Source organism: Mesocricetus auratus, unplaced genomic scaffold, assembly GCF_017639785.1.
Source record: "Mesocricetus auratus isolate SY011 unplaced genomic scaffold, BCM_Maur_2.0 Super-Scaffold_100003, whole genome shotgun sequence".
In the NCBI taxonomy this organism is placed as follows: Eukaryota; Metazoa; Chordata; class Mammalia; order Rodentia; family Cricetidae; genus Mesocricetus; species Mesocricetus auratus.
The window spans coordinates 114,977,116-114,999,405 of record NW_024429188.1 but is presented as its reverse complement, the minus strand read 5'-3'; the positions used below and the strand labels follow the sequence as shown (position 1 = coordinate 114,999,405).

At 41.0% G+C, this 22,290-nt stretch overlaps 1 long non-coding RNA gene across 3 annotated transcripts in view; it reads right to left on the bottom strand.

Annotated features, from left to right (window-relative positions):
* Positions 1 to 22,290, bottom strand: part of LOC121140043 — a 174,968-nt gene that overhangs the window by 69,312 nt on the left and 83,366 nt on the right. For 2 of the 3 annotated variants that reach the window (XR_005876878.1, XR_005876880.1), the window contains 3 exons: positions 11,556 to 11,643; positions 11,271 to 11,366; positions 9,116 to 10,110 (listed from right to left, as the gene is read on the bottom strand). This is a non-coding gene — a long non-coding RNA (uncharacterized LOC121140043). Of the gene's footprint in view, positions 1 to 9,115; positions 10,111 to 11,270; positions 11,367 to 11,555; positions 11,644 to 22,290 lie in introns of those variants that run through there. The other variant, XR_005876879.1, reaches the window with a different exon arrangement.

Sequence of the window (22,290 nt, the reverse complement as noted above, 5' to 3'; positions counted from 1 at the left end):
AAAGAAATGGTAAAATGGAAAGATGTCTTGACTGATCTCTGGAAAGGCCCGGATCCTATTCTTATAAGATCCAGGGGAGCTGTGTGTGTTTTTCCACAGGAGGAAGAAAACCCCCTGTGGATCCCTGAAAGACTCACTCGAAGAGCTCCTTCACAACTCCAGAATAAGAAGGATGGAGGCCAAGTGGGTGATGAAGACTCTCCTACTCGGGATGATGGTTCCTAGTATGATGGGAGAGTTACGGTGGGCCATCATGTCTACCTTCCCCTACCGATGCCAGTGATGCAGAATGCCCAGGTGTTCCCTAGATTTTTCACAAATAATAGAGAGTTGGGGCTTGCCTTTTTGCCTTTAGATCCTCAGATACAGAGTTTTCAGGATGAGAGAACCTTGTCATTAGTAGGAAGCTTGTGCTTTACTGTGATTTCTTCATTAAAGGATAATTTTATTCATATGGATCCAGAAAGATCTAATGCTAATCCTTTTGAATTAATGGAAGCTGTACTGATCTTTCTCCTATGATAGTGAGAAGGGACAGATTACTTTTGATTGGAAAGGGGCATTAGGCAACAGTCTGAGTGAGGGACAGAGCTCTGGATCATCTGATTGGTCCTCCTCCAATGTTAAGTATACCCCTTTTAAGAGAACTAATTATTCAGCTGCCCTTTATTTGGGTTGTGAGTAATGATACCTTAGGTAAGAATCAGAAAGAAATAAATTGTTCTGCTTAGAATTGTTTTTATGCATTATGCTGGGATGCTATTAAGCACCCTTTTGCTTTGGTAATGCGCATGCCTCGATTTATTCCAGCTCCTGTTGAGGCGCCAAGTAATTTGAGTTTGTTTAGGGAAAAGCGAGATTTTTGGGATCTCTGCTATTATTGTGGGCCTGATAGCCACCGCCGCGGTTACTGCTTCGGTTACCGCCTCGGCCCTTGCACTTTCTGCCACTGTGCAGACAACTCAAACCATTAATGAACTATAGGCCACTGTGACCATGGTCCTAGATAAACAGGCCACTGCCAATTCTCAGATACAAGGAGGCCTGATGTTGGTAAACCAACAGATTAATTTGGTTCAGGAACAATTGGATATATTGTGGCAGATGGCCAAATTGGGATGTGAACAAAGTTGCCTGGCCTTTGTGTCACTTAGTACAATATGAGAATTTTACAAGAGCAGCTAACCTGTCAAAAGCTCTGTCTCAACATTTATTACAGAATTGGACTTTTGAGTTTGAGCAGACACTCCGTGAGTTGAGAATGGCGATCCTGCAAGTGAATTCGACGCATCTGGATCTTTCTCTGATGGAAGACCTCTCCCCTGGATTTCATCTGCATTTTCTTATTTTAAGGAATGGGTGGGGGTAGGATCATTTAGCCTAGTTCTCTGCTGTGGAATAGTGTTGATGCTTTGGATGGTGTGTACGCTCAGAGCCCAAACAAAAGGAGAAAGTGGTGGTGGCACAAGCACTTGCTGCCTTAGAACACGGAGCATCCCCTGACATTTGGTTAACCATGTTAAAGCAATAGGTCGCTGGCCTCCCAGCTCTTGCACCCCACGAGGCTAGTCTCATTGCACGGGATAGAGTGGGTAGGCTTCAGCAGCCCAAGGAGTTGCAAGGCTAAGCACTGCACAGGAGAGGTCTGCGGTATAACGACTTTCTCCTGGGAGATAAGTCATCTTGCATGAAGGTTCTATGTCATGATCTCCTTCCCCCAGAAAAAAGACATCGGACTGGTCAGGACTTCCTCTGGGGATAAGACCCTGGAGAGGAGCTTTGTACATGTTCCGAATTTGCACATGGGGATTTGACCTCTATCTCCACTCCAAAGTTGTGGGTGTCCTATTGCTTCAAAAATAAATGAATAGGGGAGATGTGAGGAGCCGCCCTCGCTATCGCTATTGCCGTTAGAAGATGGCGCTGACATTCGCTGTCAGTTGGAGTTAACTGTCGCTGTCAGTTGGAGTTAACTGTCGCTGTCAGTTGGAGTTAACTGTCGCTGTCAGTTGGAGTTAACTGTCGCTGTCAGTTGGAGTTAACTGTCGCTGTCAGTTGGAGTTAACTGTCGCTGTCAGTTGGAGTTAACCGTTTAAACTGTGCCTCTCCCGTGACGTCATCTGGGGTGATGTGCAAACCACCAATCCCGGCTCTACACATCTCACTCGGAGCTCCTAGGCTTATATAAGGGGCTGGGTTTCTTAGCTTGGGGTCTCCCTCTAAGAAGCTGATCATCTATCTCTCAAGATGCATTAAAGCTTTACTGCAGAAGGATCCGAGTGTTCTGCGTCGTTCTTGCTGGCGAGACGGTAGCGCGGGACAAAACAGTAGTCAATACAGATCCTTCAAACACAAATCATACTAAACAAAGCTAATTCCTGCTTGTGATAGGTTGGCAAGTAGAATGGTAAATGTGAATGGATCAAAGTTACCCTGACTTAAAAACAGAAACATGTAATAGAATTTATTCTGACATTCTTATAGGAATACCAAAGAAAGACAATAAATAGAGCCAGTAAAGAGAAACCTGATGGGATAGCTAGGGATGGTTTGAGAGAGGCTCAAAGCAAATGAAACAGATGACAGAATAGGATAAATTCCAGATGCCATCCTCATCACGAATCCTCTCTCATGGGTTATTTCAACATGGTGTGTATTCTTAGTCAATGTTATACAAAACATATGTAGTTAAATATGCTGTTGGGTAGAGAAATAAATGTAATATTGATATATCGGAGATGCTTAAATCAACCTCATCTGGTGTATGTTTTAAATGTCAAGTATTTCCCACATAGAGAAACTTCAGTAGGAAACAAATACTGCTAGAAAACAGTATCCATACAAGGAGATAGCTAGTAAACAAATGGTGATACGGTGAAAAGAAAGACTGCTGTATGATATCGAGGATAGGTTATTTCTCTTATTCAACTGACCCAAGTTCAAAGTCTTAGCTCAAGGTTTGAGAGTCTTCATAAAATAGAGTACTATTTCTGTTGTATTTCATGGCTTCCTGCATACCACTGTGCTGATCTCCATGCCTGAGTTTGTACAATTGGAAAGATCTGACGCCTCTGCCTAAAGTACCTTTTATCTCAATGTCTTCCCATAATAATCTCCAGAGTCCTTTATGAGCAAACTCAAAACCTCCTTCTTTCCAACAGCATCTTTCCAGATTCCCTAATTAGAATCAATTTTTACTCTTCAAATGCTCCCATAGCACCTTGTTTAAATTTCTATGTAGGATTTATTATTGTCTTCTTTGTATGAGAATTAACAGTATACAAGTCGATTTTCCATTAGATTGCGAACTCCTGGAGAGTAAGAGCAATGCCTTATTCATTCTTTATCTTTTTCACAGCAGGCATTCAACAAATATGCATTGAACTGAATTAGGTTGGAACAGGAATAAACATACCATCTGAGCATTTATTATTGGAAATGCTTAATTCAGGACAACTGCTATTGGTTTGGTCTTTCCTTTTCCAGATTTCAGATTTATTTTACAGTGGTAGATACAAAATAAAACAATTTAAAAAACACTGAAAACAAACAATCTTGCAACGCAATTTTTACCACATAGTAAATAAAAAAGTACATTTACTTGACATCTAGGATGACCTTTCTTTAAGATGCTGAAGGACAAAGAAATGCCCAATATAGGTCAGCATGATGGCTCAGGCATTAAAGGCACTTGCTACTGAGTTCAATCCCTGGAACTCAAATGACAGATGGAAAGAACCCGACTCCTAGTCCACAAGTGTATGATGGGCACACACACACACACACACACACACACACACACACACACACACACACACACACACAATAGATAACTAGATAAATAAACAACAGATAAATATATACGCAAAAAAGAAATGTTCAGTTCAGTGAGTGGACTATAATCATAACCTAATCCATTTTTGTTTTCACCATTAAACATTTTGATTAATCAATTTGTGAGCCAGGGTAAAAATAGAGGAGAGAAGGATGAGAGATACCATAATAGAGGGAGCCATTATAAGTTGAAAGAGAGATCTGGCACTAGTGACATCTTCACAGATTTACAAGAATGACACCAATTGGCATTAAGGCTACCTTAAATGCCCTTCTATGATAATGAGAATGATGACTACCTTATATGCCATCCTAGAACTCTCATCCAATGGCTGATGGGGGCAGATGCAGACACCCACAGCTATGAACCGAATTGAACTTCTGGAACCCAGATGCAAAGAAGAGTGATGACCAAAGGAATCAAGACCAGGCTGGCGAAACTCACAGAGGCAGCTGACCTAAACAAGGGGGAACACATGGACCCCAGACTGATGACTGAGGGGCCAGCATGGGACTGATCCAGACATCTCTACCACAGAACCTGGGTGACAGAGAGGAGGCCTTGGCAATCTGTGGGACCTTGGAGAGTGGAGCAGTATTTATTCGTGGCATACAGAAGGACTCTGGGAACCCATACCATGTGGAGGGATGCTCTCTCAGCCTGGACACATGGGGGAGGGCCTAGGCCTTTCCCTGGATTATGTGACAGACTCTGAAAATCCCTCATGGAAGCCCTTGGCCTCCCTAGGGAGCAGAGGGGGGATGGAGTGGGTTGGAGAGTTGGGAGGGGTGGGGGTGGGGGAGGAGGGGAGGGAGAGAGGACTGAGAGTAACATGTATAAAAGTTAAATAAAAAATATGAAAAATGAACCATTAGTAAATGAAAAAAATGTATGTGTGTGTGTGTGTGTGTGTGTGTGTGTATGTGTGTGTAAGTGCCATAGAATAAGAGCCAAGTGCAGAGGAAATCTTGTGGGAGTCTGATTCTAACCTTCCACCATGTGGGTCCATGTGGGTTGAATCATCCAGCTTGACACTTTTACCCACTGGCCCATCTGCATGGCCTACATTTTTACTCTGAATCCCTACAGCATTAAGTCAAGGCAGCCACATAAACCAGGACTGGAGTCTATGAGAAAGAAACAGAGACAGAAATTTGATAAATAAAAGACCCAGAGACAGATACTGGGGTTCAAACTTCAAGCTAAAGATCAGAAAAGCAAAGCATCCAAGTCACTAGCTCTCATCTCTACCTCAGCTCAGACCAAAGGGGTGATCTGCAAACTACTCCAGACTTCACTGCTCCCCAGATTCACAAAGACTGTATGTTCTCCTCAATGTGGCTAGAGACTCTCAATCCTTCCTATCCTCAGTGTGAGTGGAAAATGAATGCCAGCTCAGAGACCCTAATCCTGTCTTAAATACCTCTCATGAGTCCTGGTATTAAAGGTGTGAGCTCTGTTACTCATTTAAACTGATTCAATATCATGGATCCCTGGGTAGCCTTCAACTCAGAGAGATCCATCTGCCTTTGTCTCCTGAGTCCTGGGATTGAAGGTGTATACCACCTCCTCCTAGCTTTGGGCTGCTGAGATTAAAGGTATGCATCACTACTGCCTTATTTCTATAGCTTGAGGCTGGCTTTGCTTTCTGAATCCTCAGGCAAGCTTTAGTAAATCATAAATAATATATCATCACAATTATGACCTTCTCTTAGATGTCTCACCTTTTGAATTCAGAAATCATACACAGACTGAGCAGCACTATAGATCTCTGATATGGGATCTTCTTTTTTCCTTTTGCTTTCTGATATTGTGGGTCAAAGTGAGAGTTTTAGGCCTATATCTATATCTAATTTGGAGCATGAAGATATTAAACAATTATATATACTAGCTAATTGATGCTGCCTATGGTCGTCAAACTAGCATTATAGAGGAAAGACTGTGGACAACACAATATGGGAATTCCTTTTCAACTCTTACCAGCAGTAAATGATTCTCTCCTGCTCCCATGTCCCACCTGTGATCTCTCTTCCATGAAAATGCTATTTCTGAGTGAAAGAACTTAGCCCCACTATGTTTTGCAGATTCTGTCATGAGCTTGGCCTTGGTTTTACGTCAGAAACTCACAGGCTCACATAGGCCAGAGCTGCTCTCCATGACTTGCTGGTCAATAAACACTTGCTGCTTTAAGAGTGGCAATACAAATACTAATTAAACTCATAGTTTTACAGTTAGAAAAACCTGGATCCAAGCTCCAATTCTACCTGCTAGCTATTCATCATAGACAGTGTCTTTAATCTTTTGGTGCCTGACATTTGAAGATAATTATCATACCTTTATTATGGGTTTGTAATGAGGATTAAAGGATATGATGAACACCATGTAATGTATAGAAAATATCCAAATAAGAATGAGCTGTAATTCACAGTTCTTTTGTGAGTAGCAGATTATACATGGTCAAAATAAAAACCACTGAGTGATAGATGTCCTTCTGTGTGCTGTGAATATGGTTCTCTTATTTGTTTATGAATAAAGCTGTTTCAGGCAATGAACAGGTAGGATTTAGGCAGGTGTTAAATCCAAACAGGGATATAGACATGTAGGAGGCAGAGTCAAGGAGATGCCATGTAGGTAGGATGCCTGGGAATTCTCCAGTAATACAAGACCTTGAGGAGATACGCAGATTAATAGAAATGGGTTAATAATTAAGAGAGAGCCAGCCAATAAGAAGCCTAATCCATCAGCCAAACAGTGTATGATTTTTTTTGGTTTTTCGAGACAGGATTTCTCTTTATTGTTTTGGAGGCTGTCCTGGAACTTGCTCTATAGAACACTCACTCTATAGACCAGGCTGGCTTTGAACTCACAGAGATCCGCCTGCCTCTACCTCCCAAGTGCTGGGATTAAAGGCGTGCGCCACCAACACCCAGCGAGTGTATAATTATTATAAGCCTGTGTGTGTTTATTTGGAACTAAACAGCTTAGGGACCAGGCGGGACAAATACTGAGAAAATATACTGTTCAAAAAAGGTAGGTGTGTGTGTGTAAGTGCTTGCATCTATGTGTCTGTGTGTTAAGTTTTAGGTGATGGAGATATGTCTCAATGGTTAGGAACACCATCTCCTGAGTAAATTGGGAGCATGGGAGGGAGGGGACATGGAAGGGAGAGGGAAGAAGAAAAAGGAAGTGGGGTGGAGAACATGAGGGAATGGGAAGGTGAATTTGGGGGAAGGACAGAGAAAGAACAAGGGACGAAATATCTTGATAGAAGGAACCATTTTGAGATTAGTGAGAAACCTGGCACTAGGGAAATTACCAAGAATATACAAGGATGACACCAGAAACTTTCTAAGCAATAGTGGAGAGGGGAACGAATTGGCCTTCCCCTGTAACCAGATTGATGGCTATCATAGTTGTCAAACCTTTATCCAGTAACTGATGAAAACAGATGCAGAGATCCACAACTAACCACTAGTTGAAGCTCCTGGAGTCCAGTCAAAGAGAGGGAAGAAAAACAATATGAGCAAAGGAGTAAGGACCATGATGTAGAAACCCACAGAAACAACCGACCCAAGTTACTGGGAGCTCACTGACTCCAGACTGACAGCTGGGGAGCCTGCATAGGACTGAACTAGATTCCCTGAATGCAGGTGATACTGGGTGGATTGGGCAGTTTATGAGGCCACTGGCAGTGGGTCCAGGATCTATCCCTAATACATGACCTGGATTTTTGGAGCCCCTTTCTTATGGAGAGATATCTTGCTCAGAGACTGGATAGCCCAGAGATTAAAGGTAGAAACATACATGACTCACAAGAAGAGAAGGAGAAGGACAGGGAGAGGGACAGGGAGAGGGGCAGGGACAGGGAGAGCCTGGATGGTCAGGAACCAGAGAGTGGATAGCCCAGAGACCAAGGGTAGAACCATAGATGACTGACAAGAAGAAGGAGAAAAAGGAGGAGGAGGAGGAGGAGGAGGAGGAGGAGGAGGAGGAGGAGGAGGAGGAGGAGGAGAAGGAGAAGGAGAAGAAGAAGAAGAAGAAGAAGAAGAAGAAGAAGAAGAAGAAGAAGAAGAAGAAGAAGAAGAAGAAGAAGCAATGAAATGATTCCTAATGATATTCTGCTATATTCATAGATGGGTGCCTTGTCTAGTTGCCATCAGAGAGGCTTCTGTGGTAATATATTGGAGTGGGTGCAGAGACTCACAGTGGTATGAGAGTCTTAATTGGAGGTCTCCATTGGGTCCCTCCCCTTAAAGATTGGGAAAACCCTTGGAAGACAGAAGGGAATATTTTAAGATTCAGAGGGGATAGAGTATACCAGGAGAACATGGCCCACTGAATCAACTAAGCAGGGCTCATATAGACTCACAAGGACTTAAATAACAAGCCTGGGGTCTGCAGGGGTCTGCACAAGGTCTTCTGTATATATGTTATGGCTGCTAGTTGGTGTTCCTGTGGGACTACTAACAGTGGGAGCATGTGTATCTCTGACTCTTTTGCCTTCTCTTGGGACTCTACTCTCCCTATTGAGTTGTTTTGTCCAGCATCAATACGAGGGCTTTCACCTAGTCTTTCCTTATCTTGTTTTGTTCTGTTGTCTCTTGGAGACCTGCTCTTTTCTGACAAGGAAACAGTGGGACTGAATCTGGGGAAGAGGGGAGGTAGGAGGTGCTAGGGCAGTTTGGAAAGAGAAAACTGTGGTCAGGATGTATTGTATGAGAGAAGAATTTGTTTTCAATGATAATAATAATCACTCTAAAATTTCTGTACACTTCTCAGCAAGTAAATAATTGAATGAATAGATCTAAACCATTCATTTACCCAATCAGTTGGGGAAGATTTTATATATGTGTATATATATATATATATGTATATATATATATATAGAGAGAGAGAGAATAGTAAGATCACAGAAACAATTTTTAGCAGTTTTCAATCTCTGTTAACAAAAAATACTGCAAGGAAAGTTATCATGGTAAAAAGCTTACAAGTACCTCCCCCATAGCAGAGGTTTCACTGCCCAAACTTCTATTGCACATTGTATCTACTGTATATAGACATAAGAGAGGGGGGAAACAAGGAGTCTTTAAAGAGCTAGTCAGAGCTATGCTGTGCTCCAAATGGGAGGAACAGAGTAGAAGTATCCTCCTTTTTGCTGGCCCTGAAAGAATGCTTACCTAGGAGGATGCATCTTAGTGACTCCAGAGACTCCATGCAAAGTTCTATACTGAAAGCACCACCACATTGTTAATAATATATGCAATTTGCAGAAGACTGCTGTTTTCAATATGACACTTTATTATGACATGTGTTTTCACAACAGTAAAAGTAATTAAATACAGAAAACTCTAGCACTTAATCCTATATAAAACTAAAAATTTCAGTGACATTTACAGGGAATTTATTCTAATAAATTCTAAACAGAAAACATGGGCATTAAATAATTATACTGAATGAAAAGAAAGTAGCTAGGCAGTCGTGATGCTTGCCTTTAATCCCAGCACTCGGGAGGCAGAGACAGGTGGATCTCTGTGAGTTCAAGGTCATTCTGGTCTGCAGAGCAAGTTCCAGGACAGACAGATACACAGAGAAATCCTGTCTTGAAAACAAAAACAAAAAAGAAGAGAGAGGAGGGAGGGAGGGAGGAAGGGAGGAAGGAAGGAAGGAAGGAAGGAAGGAAGAAGGAACTTTGACAGATTTATTTGGATACATTCCAGGGTAACTATGAATTTCCACCATCATAAAAACTTATATTCTCAGAAAATATCACAATTTCATGGAAGATCTAGCAAAGCTTTCACAGTTACCACAAACAAACACATGCCATTTTTAATTGATTACTCTAGTTTGATTATCGGAAATAAGAAAACTTCTGAACAAATATGGAAGAGAAACAGGGAAATCTGGTCCTGTAGCAAGCACTTGAAATTTTATTTTAACAAACATTAGCACTTTGGCCATGGAGGTTGGATTGAGTGTAATGGATTATTGCCCCTGGAAAAGTCTATCAGAGAGCTAATTTACTTTTTAACAAAACCCTCTTTCTACTGATCATTTTCAATTTTGTGATTTAGTACAGAGGGTCACTTTACTTTTGGACAATTACTCACCAAATGGCCTAAAGGAAAAACACACAATAGGGACACAGACTTCTCTTATCAAACACTGTGATTTCTTCCTTTCTCCTTTCTTCTCTATTGTGGGTTATTGTCAGGACATCTGAATGTTGTAACTGGTTGCATCACCAATTTGCTGAATACCAGAAAAAGCTTCTCCTGGTGATTGAATGAGTAGATGAAATGAGTGGTGTCGGTGACATCAACTCCAGTAAGTCTAAATGAGGGGACATTCAGAATTTCTTGATCTCATAACCAACTTGATAGAGCAAGAGGCTCTCTAGTCACAAACACATGTGCCAATATTGTATAGAACTATCCTCTGAGCCAAACTGCCACCATCTTCTTGAGTTCAGTTGTGCCTTTTTGCAAAAAAAGGATCAACATAGCTGAGCTCGTTGACTGTTGACATTCTCTCATAGAAGAAGGGAATATAGAGGGCTATGGGACCCTCACTTGAGTTTCCAGCTACACCTCCAAACCTGTTACATGCAATTCTGCCCTAATTTCACATGGCCTAAATGTTTTAGAGAGGGAGCTGCAGTATATAGGGGAGGATTAGGAGAAAGGAACTCTATCCTTACAGTCTCGCTGGGTACAGACCTTATGGTGTGGCTGCTTTAAGTTCACCCATACTACTGCCTATAAACCCTCACTCACTTCTCTGTAAATAAGTCTAATAAAGACATTTTTTCTCAGTGCTAACTTTGGTGGAATTAAATTTTGGTTTGTGGTTGAGACCTTATGAGAGAGGTTTGGATGTTGCCTAGTTCCCCAAGAGAGAAAATTCTTATAACATCCATGTTTGATCTTAAGGCCGTTGACTAATCTTGGATGAGGTCACCCTCGCATTATAGTAAGTAATTGCTTCACTTAAGGAAGGCTCATTTAAATATGTTTATTGTTTTGAAATATGACATCATTGTACAGCCCAGGCTGGCCTCAATTTTAAAATCCTCCTATCTTAGCCTCCTAAGTTTTGAAAGATGAGTGCCACTGTGTCCAATTGATTTACGTGTTAATATCTTCTTTATTTATAACATTATGAGGAGGGGAAGGAGACGGAGCTGGTATTGACATGTGAAGCAAGCTTGTTTCTAATTTAAATTTAAAAAAATGAAAAAAGAAACCAAAAAATAACATTATTGCAAAATATAGACTTGTGTTTGACTAGGTGATGGGCACTGCATCCTAGAGAGGCTGGCACATAAAATTACTCACTACAATGTTCAAATACAGCCTTCCACTGCTGGTCATACAGGTCACTGAGATGGGTTTACCTTGGTATAGCTGACACTGGGTTTCCTTTTATACTTTACCTGCTTCCAAATCCTCCCAGATCTTTTAAGAGTGGTATCTTTTGTTTGGTCTGTTCCTCTGCCTTCTAAGCGCTCTCCAGATATCTTGAGTCTAAGCTGCTCAACCGGCAACATAAGGCACCAAACAAAAAGAAAACAGAAGCCCTGTATTCTAGCGCAGGAAGTTCCTCCCCATCTTTCCAGCTTCCTCATGCATCAGCTCATCTAGCTCCCCAAAGCACTTGGCTTATGGGCTATCTCCCAATCTTATATAGATGCATGTCAAGCTATTTGACTTATTCTTACCTGTGTTTCTCTCTGTATGGACACAGATTCTGATCTTTGCTGGCAGCCAACACTGGGGAAAGGTTCCATGTCTGTGAACTCAACTCATCTGGGAAGGAAATTCAAATAATTTGCATAATGCATTGCACTTCTAACAATATTTTCACATTCACTACCCACTAAGTAGCAATCCTAGATACCACATGTGAGGTTGTAGACACAGATGTATATGGGAGTATTAAGTCTCAGAAAGAATCCTTCCTCAGTACAAGGACACATAACTAGCTGCTACACATTCCTTTGATATGGATCTTGGAATCTGAGTTATTTCATTAGTCTTTTGACATATAGTGCAATACTACAGACCTGGCTACTGTTGCTGCTCCTGCTGCTGCTACTACAACTACTACCACCAATGGTACCTTATATTCATATATTATTTTATTTTATTTCATAAAAAGTGTCAATGTGAGATGGTATTTTTCATATAACTATTTTTTGTTGGCTTAAAAATTCCCAGCATCAGCTGGGTGGTGGTGTTGCACACTTTTAATCCAAGCACTCAGGAGGCAGAGGCAGGAGGATCTCTGTGAGTTCAAGGCCAGCCTGGTCTACAGAGCATGTGCCAGTACAGGCTCCAAACTACACAGAGAAACCCTGTCTCAAAAAACAAACAAAATACCCAGCAGCACCCTTCTCCCTACAGTCAGCTGTAGAAATGTCACAATTCTCCCTCATCCTAACTTGAACTTAGCCTACAAAGTAAATCAGCATGGTCTTGACACCTTTGATCATCACTTCTCCTTCTCTACAACTGGATTCCAGGAGTGTGTCTCAGTGCTTAGCTGTGGGTGCCTGCTTCTGCTTCCATCAGCTACTGGATGAAGGCTCTAGGATAGATGGTATTTAAGGTAGTCATCAAGCTCATTATAGGGGAAGATCATTTAAGGTAGCCTCTCCATTACTGCTTAGTTTCTTAGTTGGTTCTAGACAAACAAACCATTGTAAGAGCTGAGGATAAGTAAAGACTACAAAAACTGCTGACCACAGCCACAAACGAGTTCCCCAAGGCCATGAAGACATGTACTTTTATTTTGGTATATACACACACTCACTCAGAAGGACCAAAAAGAAAGTGGTCACAGCAACTGTTTTTGAAAAAAGGCAATAGCAGCTAGGAAAGACAGGCTTACATTTTACTGAATATAAATTTTTACTTGCATTTTACCTTGTTCTTACCTTACAACCAAAACAGCATATCAAATGAATTCACACACCTTGGTAAAATATTAAAGGGAGCAGCACAAGAGTCTACAGGGCCAGAAAACCAGCAAGGCTATCCTAAGCAAACAAGGCAAGGCAATAATCAGTGTCTCTAACTTTGACCTTGAGCCTGGTACCTGTATTTGATCCTTTGCCACATTACTGTGAATTAATCCTAAGAAATGCCAGCCTTGATGTATGTAAGTATAGGCCAGAATATCTGACTAGACAGAAAGTGAGAAGGCAGTCCTGTTGTGGAATATTTATTTAACTATGCAAAGATGTGCTGCATTTGCTTATATTGCAGGATATTTAACCATGTAAGGATGTGCTGTATTTGTTTAATTATGTAAAAGTGTGATGCTGTCTTACCTAGCTTGCCTAAGGTACCTAATTGGTCTAATAAAAAGCTGAGTGGCCAATAGCGAGGAAGAAGGTATAGGCAGAACTGCTGGACAGGGAGAGTAAATAGGAGGAAGAATTTAGTTTCAAGGGATAAGCGAGAAATGAAAGGAGATGACAGGGAGATGACAGGGGTCAGTCCGACAGACACAGAGGAAGCACGAAAGTAGGACATACAGAATGAAAGAAAAATAAAAGTCCCAAGGCAAAACATAGATGAAAAGAAACAGGTTAAATTAAGTTAAAAGAGCTAGTAGGACAAGCCCAAGCTAAGGTAAACCATTCACAATAAGTCTCCATGTCTTTATTTGGGACCTGGTTGGTGACCCAAAGAAAAGTCTAACTCCACAGTCCTTTAGTATTTCTGACAGAGGGACTCTTCCTTGATGTACTGTAATCATGTCCTTGTCAAAGGTTTGATAAAATTACCTAAAACTCTATGCCAACGATGGTTGTTTAAATAACAATGATCACCAGGGCACAGTGGCACATGCTTTTAATCTCGCATTCATGAGGTAGAGGTAGACAAATAATCTCTGTGACTTTGAGGCCAGCCTTATCTATATAGTGTGTTCCAGGCCAGCCATGGCTGAATATTGAGTAAGCCTGTCCCTACGAATAAAAAAGCCTTAGAAAGTAAATGACAGAATCTGAAGAGTCAAGCAAGCTGTCCCACCAGCCAGTGTTGCTGTTCCTCGGGGATCCATGAGTCTTGCCTGCAGCCAGTGATTTTGCAAATGTGATCATTGAAGGAGTTCTTCAAGGAATATTTTACTCTCATCTGCAACCCAGGTAGAAACCCTACGTGGCTGGATGAAGCTGAATCAAGTATCAGTGCCAATGGCAAGAAAATCAAGGTTCAGCCAACTTATCTGAAACTCCATGACACCATAGCGCTAGCTAGCGAAAAATTCACAGTGCTAGCTTTCTTCAGAACAGGGACGTTTCTATTAGAATGCTTTTAAAATTAGAAACTGAACCAGAGCAGCATCAGTTTAAGGCCAATTGTGTGAGTAAAATGGAGATTCCAACATGGGAAGTCAGGACCAAGTGGAGCACTAAGAGCACCGACTGTCACCAGAACCAGCCTCTGCTTCAGGTGCACCATTTGCTAATTGGAAATCAGACCCTGAGTCATGCTGACACTGAGCAACTTTGGTGGTCTTTTCTACAGACCTTGACAACACCCATCTTTATGCCATGAGATTTTTCTCAGCAGGGGATACTGGATTCAGGGTTGCTGAAAACACAAGCGGGTACTGGGACCCACTGTGCTAAGTATCAGGAAAAAGCTACACTAGAAACTGAGTTATACTGACAGTAGAACACATTGAAGAATAGAATGCATTTTAGTTACCATTACGGTGGAGTTGCCTCTCACCTGCAGGTTGACCTCCAGAATCAGTGCTTGAGATGAAATAGGGTGTTGGCACTATCTGTGAGAGTCCCCTAGAAAGACATTATTCCAGAACTGTGGCATCTCATGTTTTCCTCTAGTGTTAGAAAGTATGAGTGTTCCTCTGAAGACCAGCTGACACGAAGTCCCAGAGCCATTTCCCATAGAAGTACACATTTGACCACTAGAGTTACACTGCAAATTTCTTATTCCAGTGGGAGTCAGATGTTAGTTGACAGTGGTTGCAACAGGAGCAGATGGAATGTTTGTGTCTGCGTTTCATCCACGGTGTACATTTTCAGGATATTGCCACATATTTTATATGGTTGTTCTTTTTAAAAAATATGTCAACTTATAATCACTTTAATTATTTGACTAGTAATCAAATAATTTTTCTTTGTTGTTGAATTTTTATTTAAATTAGAAACAACCTTACTTCACATGTCACTCCCAGCTCCTCTCCCTCCCCTCCTTAGCCACCTCCCACCAACTACTCCAATACCCCCACCCAATTCCCACTCCAATCTCCAGGGAGGGTGGCGTCCTCCATGAGGGATCTCCAAAGTCTGTCTATCATTCATGGCAGGACTTGGGCCCTCCCCCATGTGTCCAGGATGAGAGAGTGTCCCTCCAGAAAAAAAAATGGAATCTTGAAATTTTCAGGCAAATGGATGGCACTAGAAGAAACCATCCTGAGTGAGGTAACCCAGTCACAAAAAGACAAACATGGCATGTACTCACTCACATATAGATTTTAGACATGAAGCAGTGGATTACCAGCCAACAATCCCACTGCCAGAGAGTCTGGGAAACAAGGAGTACCCTAAGAGAGATATGCATGGTACCCTGGAGAAAGAGAATGGGACAGAATCTTCTCAGAGGGTTGGGAGCATGGGGGAGGAGAGAGGGAGCAGGGACAAAGATAGAGGGAGAAGAGGAGAGGAAAGGAGAGGAGGACATGCTGGAGCAGGAAGATTGAGTCAGGGGAAGAATACAGAGCAGGGTGAGAGATACCATAATAGAGGGAGTCATTATTGGCTTAAGGAGAGACCTGGCACTAGTGAGATTTCCAGAGATCTACAAGGATGACACCAACTAGAAATCTAAACAATAGTGGGGAGGCTTCCTTTAAAGCCCTTCACCAATAATGAGATTGATGACTACCTTATTTCCATCCCGGAGCCTTCCTTTAGTGGCTGATGGAAAAAGAGGCAGACACCCACAGCTAACCACTGAACTGAACTCCTGGAACCCACTGACATGTAGGGAGGGAGGAGTGATGAGCAAAGGGGTTATGACTTGGCAGGTGAAACCCACAGAAACAGCTGACCTGAACAAGGGTGAGCTCATGGACCCCCCCAGACTGATGGCTGAGAGGCCAACATGGGACTGATCCAGAGCCCCTGAACGTGGGTGTCAGTGAGGAGACCTCAGCAATCTTTAGGGCCTCGGGTACTAGATCGGTATTTAGCCCCGGTGTACAAATGGACATTGGGAGCCCATCCCACAATGAGGGATGTTCTCTCATCCTGGACACATGGGGAAGGGCCTAGGCCCTGCATGGGATGAAAATTACAGACTCTGGAGATCCCCCATGGAGGGCCTCACCCTCCCTGGGGAGCGGAGTGGGCGGGGGGTTGGGGGGCTGGTGTATGTGTGTGGGGAGGAGGGGAGGGAGAGGGTTCTGGGGTTGACATGTGAAGCAAGCTTGTTTCTAACTTAAATTTACAAAAAGTATTCCCTGTTGTTGAGACAATCATCTGATTATAGCCATTTCCATCCGTTGGTCTTAATTTTATTCTCAAGTGATGTACAGAACCAAGTTGTTCTGCGCCATACATGTTAGTCTTTAAAATCTTTGTAAGTTGCAATAACTGTACATAGACTCCTCTCTTACCCGTGTGAATTATTTCCAGTTATTTTCACTAATTCCTATATGATTGACTTACAAAGCCTTCAACATTTAGATCATTTCCTGAATAGGATCTGGCTCGTGTAGGTGATTTGTATTGCAGGTACTATACTTCCACAAGGTGGTTTGAGGCCACATTAGTCCTTTGGAAAAGTGATACCATTCTATTGAATACTGTTAGTATTCTCATCAATTGAAACCCTGAAGATTTTTGCTCACCTAATGTTATTAAATAAGTACATCTTTACGTGGGTCATTGAGATTTAAAGGCCACCATTCTTTATTAAATTTCATCTTCTTGTATTTGGTCTCCCATTGCAACATGAGAGGCCAAGAATCTGTAAGCTGATATCCAGTTCCCTGGCATCTGTGACTCTTATCACAATTCATCACTGGATTTTCTAAGTCACTGTTATCAGAGGGCATGACAGTTCAGTGGGCACTAACACAAGCAGAGTCTCTCTGAGGACTTCAGTCTACCCATCAGCAACAGTTGCTATAGGCACAAGAGGGCACATTTATCTGCTATTCTCTTAACAGATAACAGAGGCATTTGAGCACTAAAAGGAAATGTTCTGTGGGGATACTGAGTATTCTTTTCTTTTATAACACTAGGGATCAAACTCAGGGTCTTGTGCATACTGGGGGTGTAATCTCCTAAGAAACTATTTCCCTGGCCCTTAAACTATTACATTAAAACTCACATTTACTAGTTAATTCTCCAAGGAGATAGAATCTTTGGAAAGAGGTTCTTTGTTTGTTCTTGTGTGAAGAAATTAAATGACATTTTATTCATACGGTGGGTCCTCTTTTAGCCTTAACTATTTGTTGCCTACCACTGTACCAGGTAGCATCCTAAAAGCTGAAATAAGAAGCAATTATGTCCCAGTCATGTGCATAGCCCAAAATAATATTCTTGAAATACCAGAAGTATGTTAATGTGCTAATATTTCCCCTCCAAGTATAGTCTAAGTAAATAATCCAATTACTCTTGAACAAAAGCTTGCTGTTTAGCAGAGGGTCTGAAACATATTTATCTTCTAGAAACCACACTGGAAGAATGATACTGTCCAGTTAGTTCAATGAATATCTGGGAGTTGTTCTTTACATAGCTATAATGTACTTAATGACCTCTGTCATTTTATTTATTTATTTATTTATTTTGGTTTTACAAGACAGAGTTTCTCTGTATTTTTTTGGAGGCTGTTGGTCCAGCCCGGCCTTGAACTCATAGAGATCCGCCTGCCTCTGCCTCCCAAGTGCTGGGATTAAAGGCATGTGCCACCACTGCCCGGCTGACCTCTGTCCTTTTAAATAAGATGTCTACCCACATAGGTGGGTAGACAAATCTATATTTAGGTATTGAAATTCATTTACAAAAACATAGGATAGTTAAAATCTAATTTCAGAGTATATTACTTCAAGAGAAGCCCATTGAGAAACTTGGGAAAACTCTCTTCCCTACTCTAGGACTCATTTCCCTCTCACTTAAAATTTAAGAGTTATAAATGCTCCTCAAGAAGCATGGTACTGCCCCTTAGGAGACATGAGGAAGTTTACAGGGTGTGTGTTTTGTTGGTCTTTAGAACTACCGAGGGGTGCTCATCTAGGTGATGAGAACCATGAATGCTGTGTATCTTGCAGTTCACAGGCTAATCTGTCTCCTAGAGCAAAGAAGGGTTCCATTCAAAGTGCCAAAAGTAACAACCCATTTGAATCATACAGTAGACTATCCCACTAAGGTACCCTACAGCTCTCTGTGATTTAAGAACTTTTTTTTCAACTCACCGTGAATCTGTTAATAGGAAACTACGAATTCAATATTGGACTACTATTTGAGCAAGAAAAATCCAGATTCTTCTGGAGGCCACAGCATCATTATCTTCTGTGTGGTGCATATTAAGATTCAGGGTACCTGGTACTCACATTGAAATAGAATCTCCATAAGTAAAGCAAAACAGTGAATTCTAATGACCACTGATGTTTGATCAAGAACCAGAGAGAAGAGTGGTGGTCAGGAACAGGATCTGCAGGAATGTGAGGCAAAGTATCTTCATAGTACTTGTGCTGGTTAGTTTTATGTCAATTCAACACAGGCTAAAGACATCTGAGAGGAAGTAACCTCAATTAAGAAAATGCCTCCATAAGATTGGTTGTAGGGAAGAATTTTCTTACTTAGGGATCGATGAGGGACATACCAGCCTATTGTTGGTGGTGACATCTCTGGGCTGGTAGTCCTGGGTGCTCTATGAAAGCAGGCCGAGCAAGCCAGTAAGTAGCACTCCTCCATGGTCTCTACATCAGCTCCCATCTCCACATTCCTGCTCTGTTTGAGTTCTTGCCCTGACTGCCCTTATTGATCAATTGTGACATGAAGGTATAGGTGTGATGCTGCAACGATAAACAGCACACTTATTGAAAGTATAAGTATTTATTGTAGAAATTACTCACAAGAGAAAAACAAGCAACCCAGATGAGCCAAGTATTTTTCCGTCGCCAAACTGAAAGCCGGAAAGAGAGCGAGACCATCTGCTGATCAGTCTTTTATTCCTTCCTCCGTACACGCCCCTAGCCATGCCCAAAAGTGGGCCGGGCTAGTGAAGCAGTTCACTGCCTATGTCTGTATATGTCTTTAGTAATGCCTAAAGTAGGTGTGATTAGAAGTGTGATAAACCGCCCTTTTATTACCTCATCTGTGCATCTAATAAGTCACATGGCTAATGGCAGAGTACTGTTTCCTCCTACATAGGAGAAATGCAATTTTCTTCCCTGAGTAGTTTTTGGTCATGGTGTTTCATTACAGGAATAGAAACCCTAATTAATACTCTTATTATCCAGGCTAGAATAAATAATACTTCTCCAAAAAGTATCCCCTCTAAAATACTGTCTCATTTTCATGTATTTATATTTTCATTTTATATCAACACAAAAATAGGGTGACAGGAAGAAAACAAAACAAACTAATTAACTAAAAACAGGATTGAAACTACAGAACCCAGTGTGCCAGAGGCCAATGAGTCTGAATTCTCCAGGCGAGGGAACTCAGTAGCCATGTGACCAGAATCCAAAAACTCTAGTAAAGTGTAGTCACAATCAAGTTTGCAAACAAATTATTCCCACCTGGGAAAATGTTGTAAACCATATACTATAGGGAAGAGAACAACTTCTGCCTTAAAAACTATCTAGGGAAATAAATTGGAGCAATAAGAAGGTGTGAAAAAAATGAGGGTAGGGGGGACTGTGCTTCATGTACAATATGTACTTATAGGTCTCAATACAATGATTTCTGCTGCAATTCAAAAGTTAGTACACTGCAATAAGAGAGAACTACTATTTTTTTCAGCAGTTACTTGGTAGGTGCTCTGTTTTAAATGACCCAACAAGGTCAAGACTATTATCCCCATTTTCACAGATGAGAAAATTAGACTCCAAGTTATAAAGCTAGCAAGTAGAGATTATTTTTAATGTTGTTCTAAGTACCTAAAATGTTGACATCATACTCAGGGAAATTCAATAATATACGGATGTAGTAATCTTTTTGTTTGTAATTGAACAAATAACGTTCGTCTGAAGATCAGAGTGCAGAGCTAAGCCACTTGTTAGCCACAAAACTAGTTAAGATTTAAGCCACTAGTAAGCCACACTCACACACTAAGCCACTAGTTAGCCATAAAAGACAGAAAGCAGTGTTCACATCTTATATCCCAGCACTCAGGTGACAGAGGCTGATGGATCTCCGTGAGTTCAAGGTCATCCTGGGGTACATGAGAGTAAATTAGATTAAAAGAAAACCAAACTCACACCGTTGATCCAAGCACTTGGGTTGACATACTCTTAATCCCAGAACTAGAGAGGAATATAAGGCAGGAGTTCTGTACAGTCTAGGCAATCTGAGGAGTACTGCAGTTTGGAGATGCAATCAGAGGACATGATTTGCCCCTTTGGTCTGAGCATTGGTAGAGGTAAAAACTCTCTAGTGGCTGACCACTTTGCTTTCCTGATCTTTAGCTTTAACTCCAATCTGTCTCTGGGTTTTTATTATTCCTGTTATATAATGAGACTCTACTAATATGATGCTCTGGGTGAGGGAGAGGGAATTTGGATTGACATGCAAAACAAGCTTATTTCTAATTTAAATTTTTAAAAAGGATAAAAATGATATACTCCCAACTACATTCACCAGAACATGATGGCAGGCAAGATTTGTGTGTATAGCTACCACAATCAAGTGCAGCCAAAATTATTCCAAAGGATTAAACATAATAGACAGCAGGAAATTGCAGTACATCTATCAACAGGGTTGTGATAGCTGAAATCAAAATTTAACAAGTAAGAAGAGGCAACATTTCATAGCTCCCAGACAGGAAACTGATCTAGAGATGAGCAGAGGCTAGTATAATCTGTCTGGAAGCAAAGAGCATGGACTGACTGTGTCTCACTACGATTTGTCTCTTTACTATTTATTTTACTTTTTTAAAACATGGGTATGTATGCTTTGCCTACATGTATATCTGTGCAATACATGGGTTCCTTTGCCCATGGAGGCCAGAAGGCATCATATCCCTTGGAATTGGAGTTAAACATGGCTGTGAGCCATCATGTGAGTGCTGGAAAGAAAAGCAAGCTTCACTTGAGAAGAAGCCAATACTCTCAACTGCTGAGTAATCTTTCCAGCCACACTCCACTATTTCTAATAGAAAGCATCATGTTCTGGCCTGGGAGAATATGAGAGAGAGAGAGATCTTAACAATAATAGAAAATTACATTCTTCTGACAAAACCATGCACATTTTTCAACAAAATCATCTCCATTATTAACTCTTTTATTTAAACATTTGTCAAGATACTATTTTATGTGTAGCCTCATGATGTCAACAAAGATGAGACAGTCCCTATTGCTAATTGTATGATTCACAAATTTTTGTTTTGAATGTTTTCTGCATTTATAATGATTCAGTATCTGTCTGTCCTACCAGGATGGAAGCAACTGTATTGGTTTGAATCATCCCAGTCCTTGTTGCACAGAGAACTACAGATATTTCTGTCAGATTAGCAATGTATTTCTTTTAAGGGGGTAAGTTGAAAAATCACATAAATCAAGATTACAATAATATATGAAGAAAAATTATGGAACTAAATCAATCAATGATTGCAATAAAATATACATAGGAAATCTAAAGGTAAGTGAGGGAAAAGAGTAGGGGTGTCTTAGGGAAGGTATCTAAATGCATGGTCAAGAAGAGTTTCTAGTACAAAAGCACTTCTTAAACTATGTCCAAGCAGGAGTAGGATTTAGCAAAAGGAGAAAGAGAGAGCAATTTTAGCATATGAACCAGCAACACCAATTGATAACTTTTACTGAAATCCTATAAATAATTATTCATCAATTAGCATATCACATCACTTTACATATCATGTTACAACGAGCGTTTTCAATGTGCCCAACACAAAGAAATGATATGTGAAGTTATTCATATGCTAATTATCCCTATCAACAATTATATATTGTAAATATATATTTGAGTGTCACACTGTATCCCATGAAATATATACAACTATTACTTGTCAATTACAAATAAAATTTATTAAGGAAGATGTTCAACAACCCTGGGATTCTCATGTTTGTGAGGCCATACACAAGTAGTTGTTCTGGTTGAAAAGACTAGAACATATCAGTTTTGTACTCAGCTTTGACAAGGCACAAGAGATGTGAGTGACTTTATGGCAAGCCCTCTAGACTAGCTCATCATCCAGCTTAATATTGCTGAGTGATCTGACAAGATC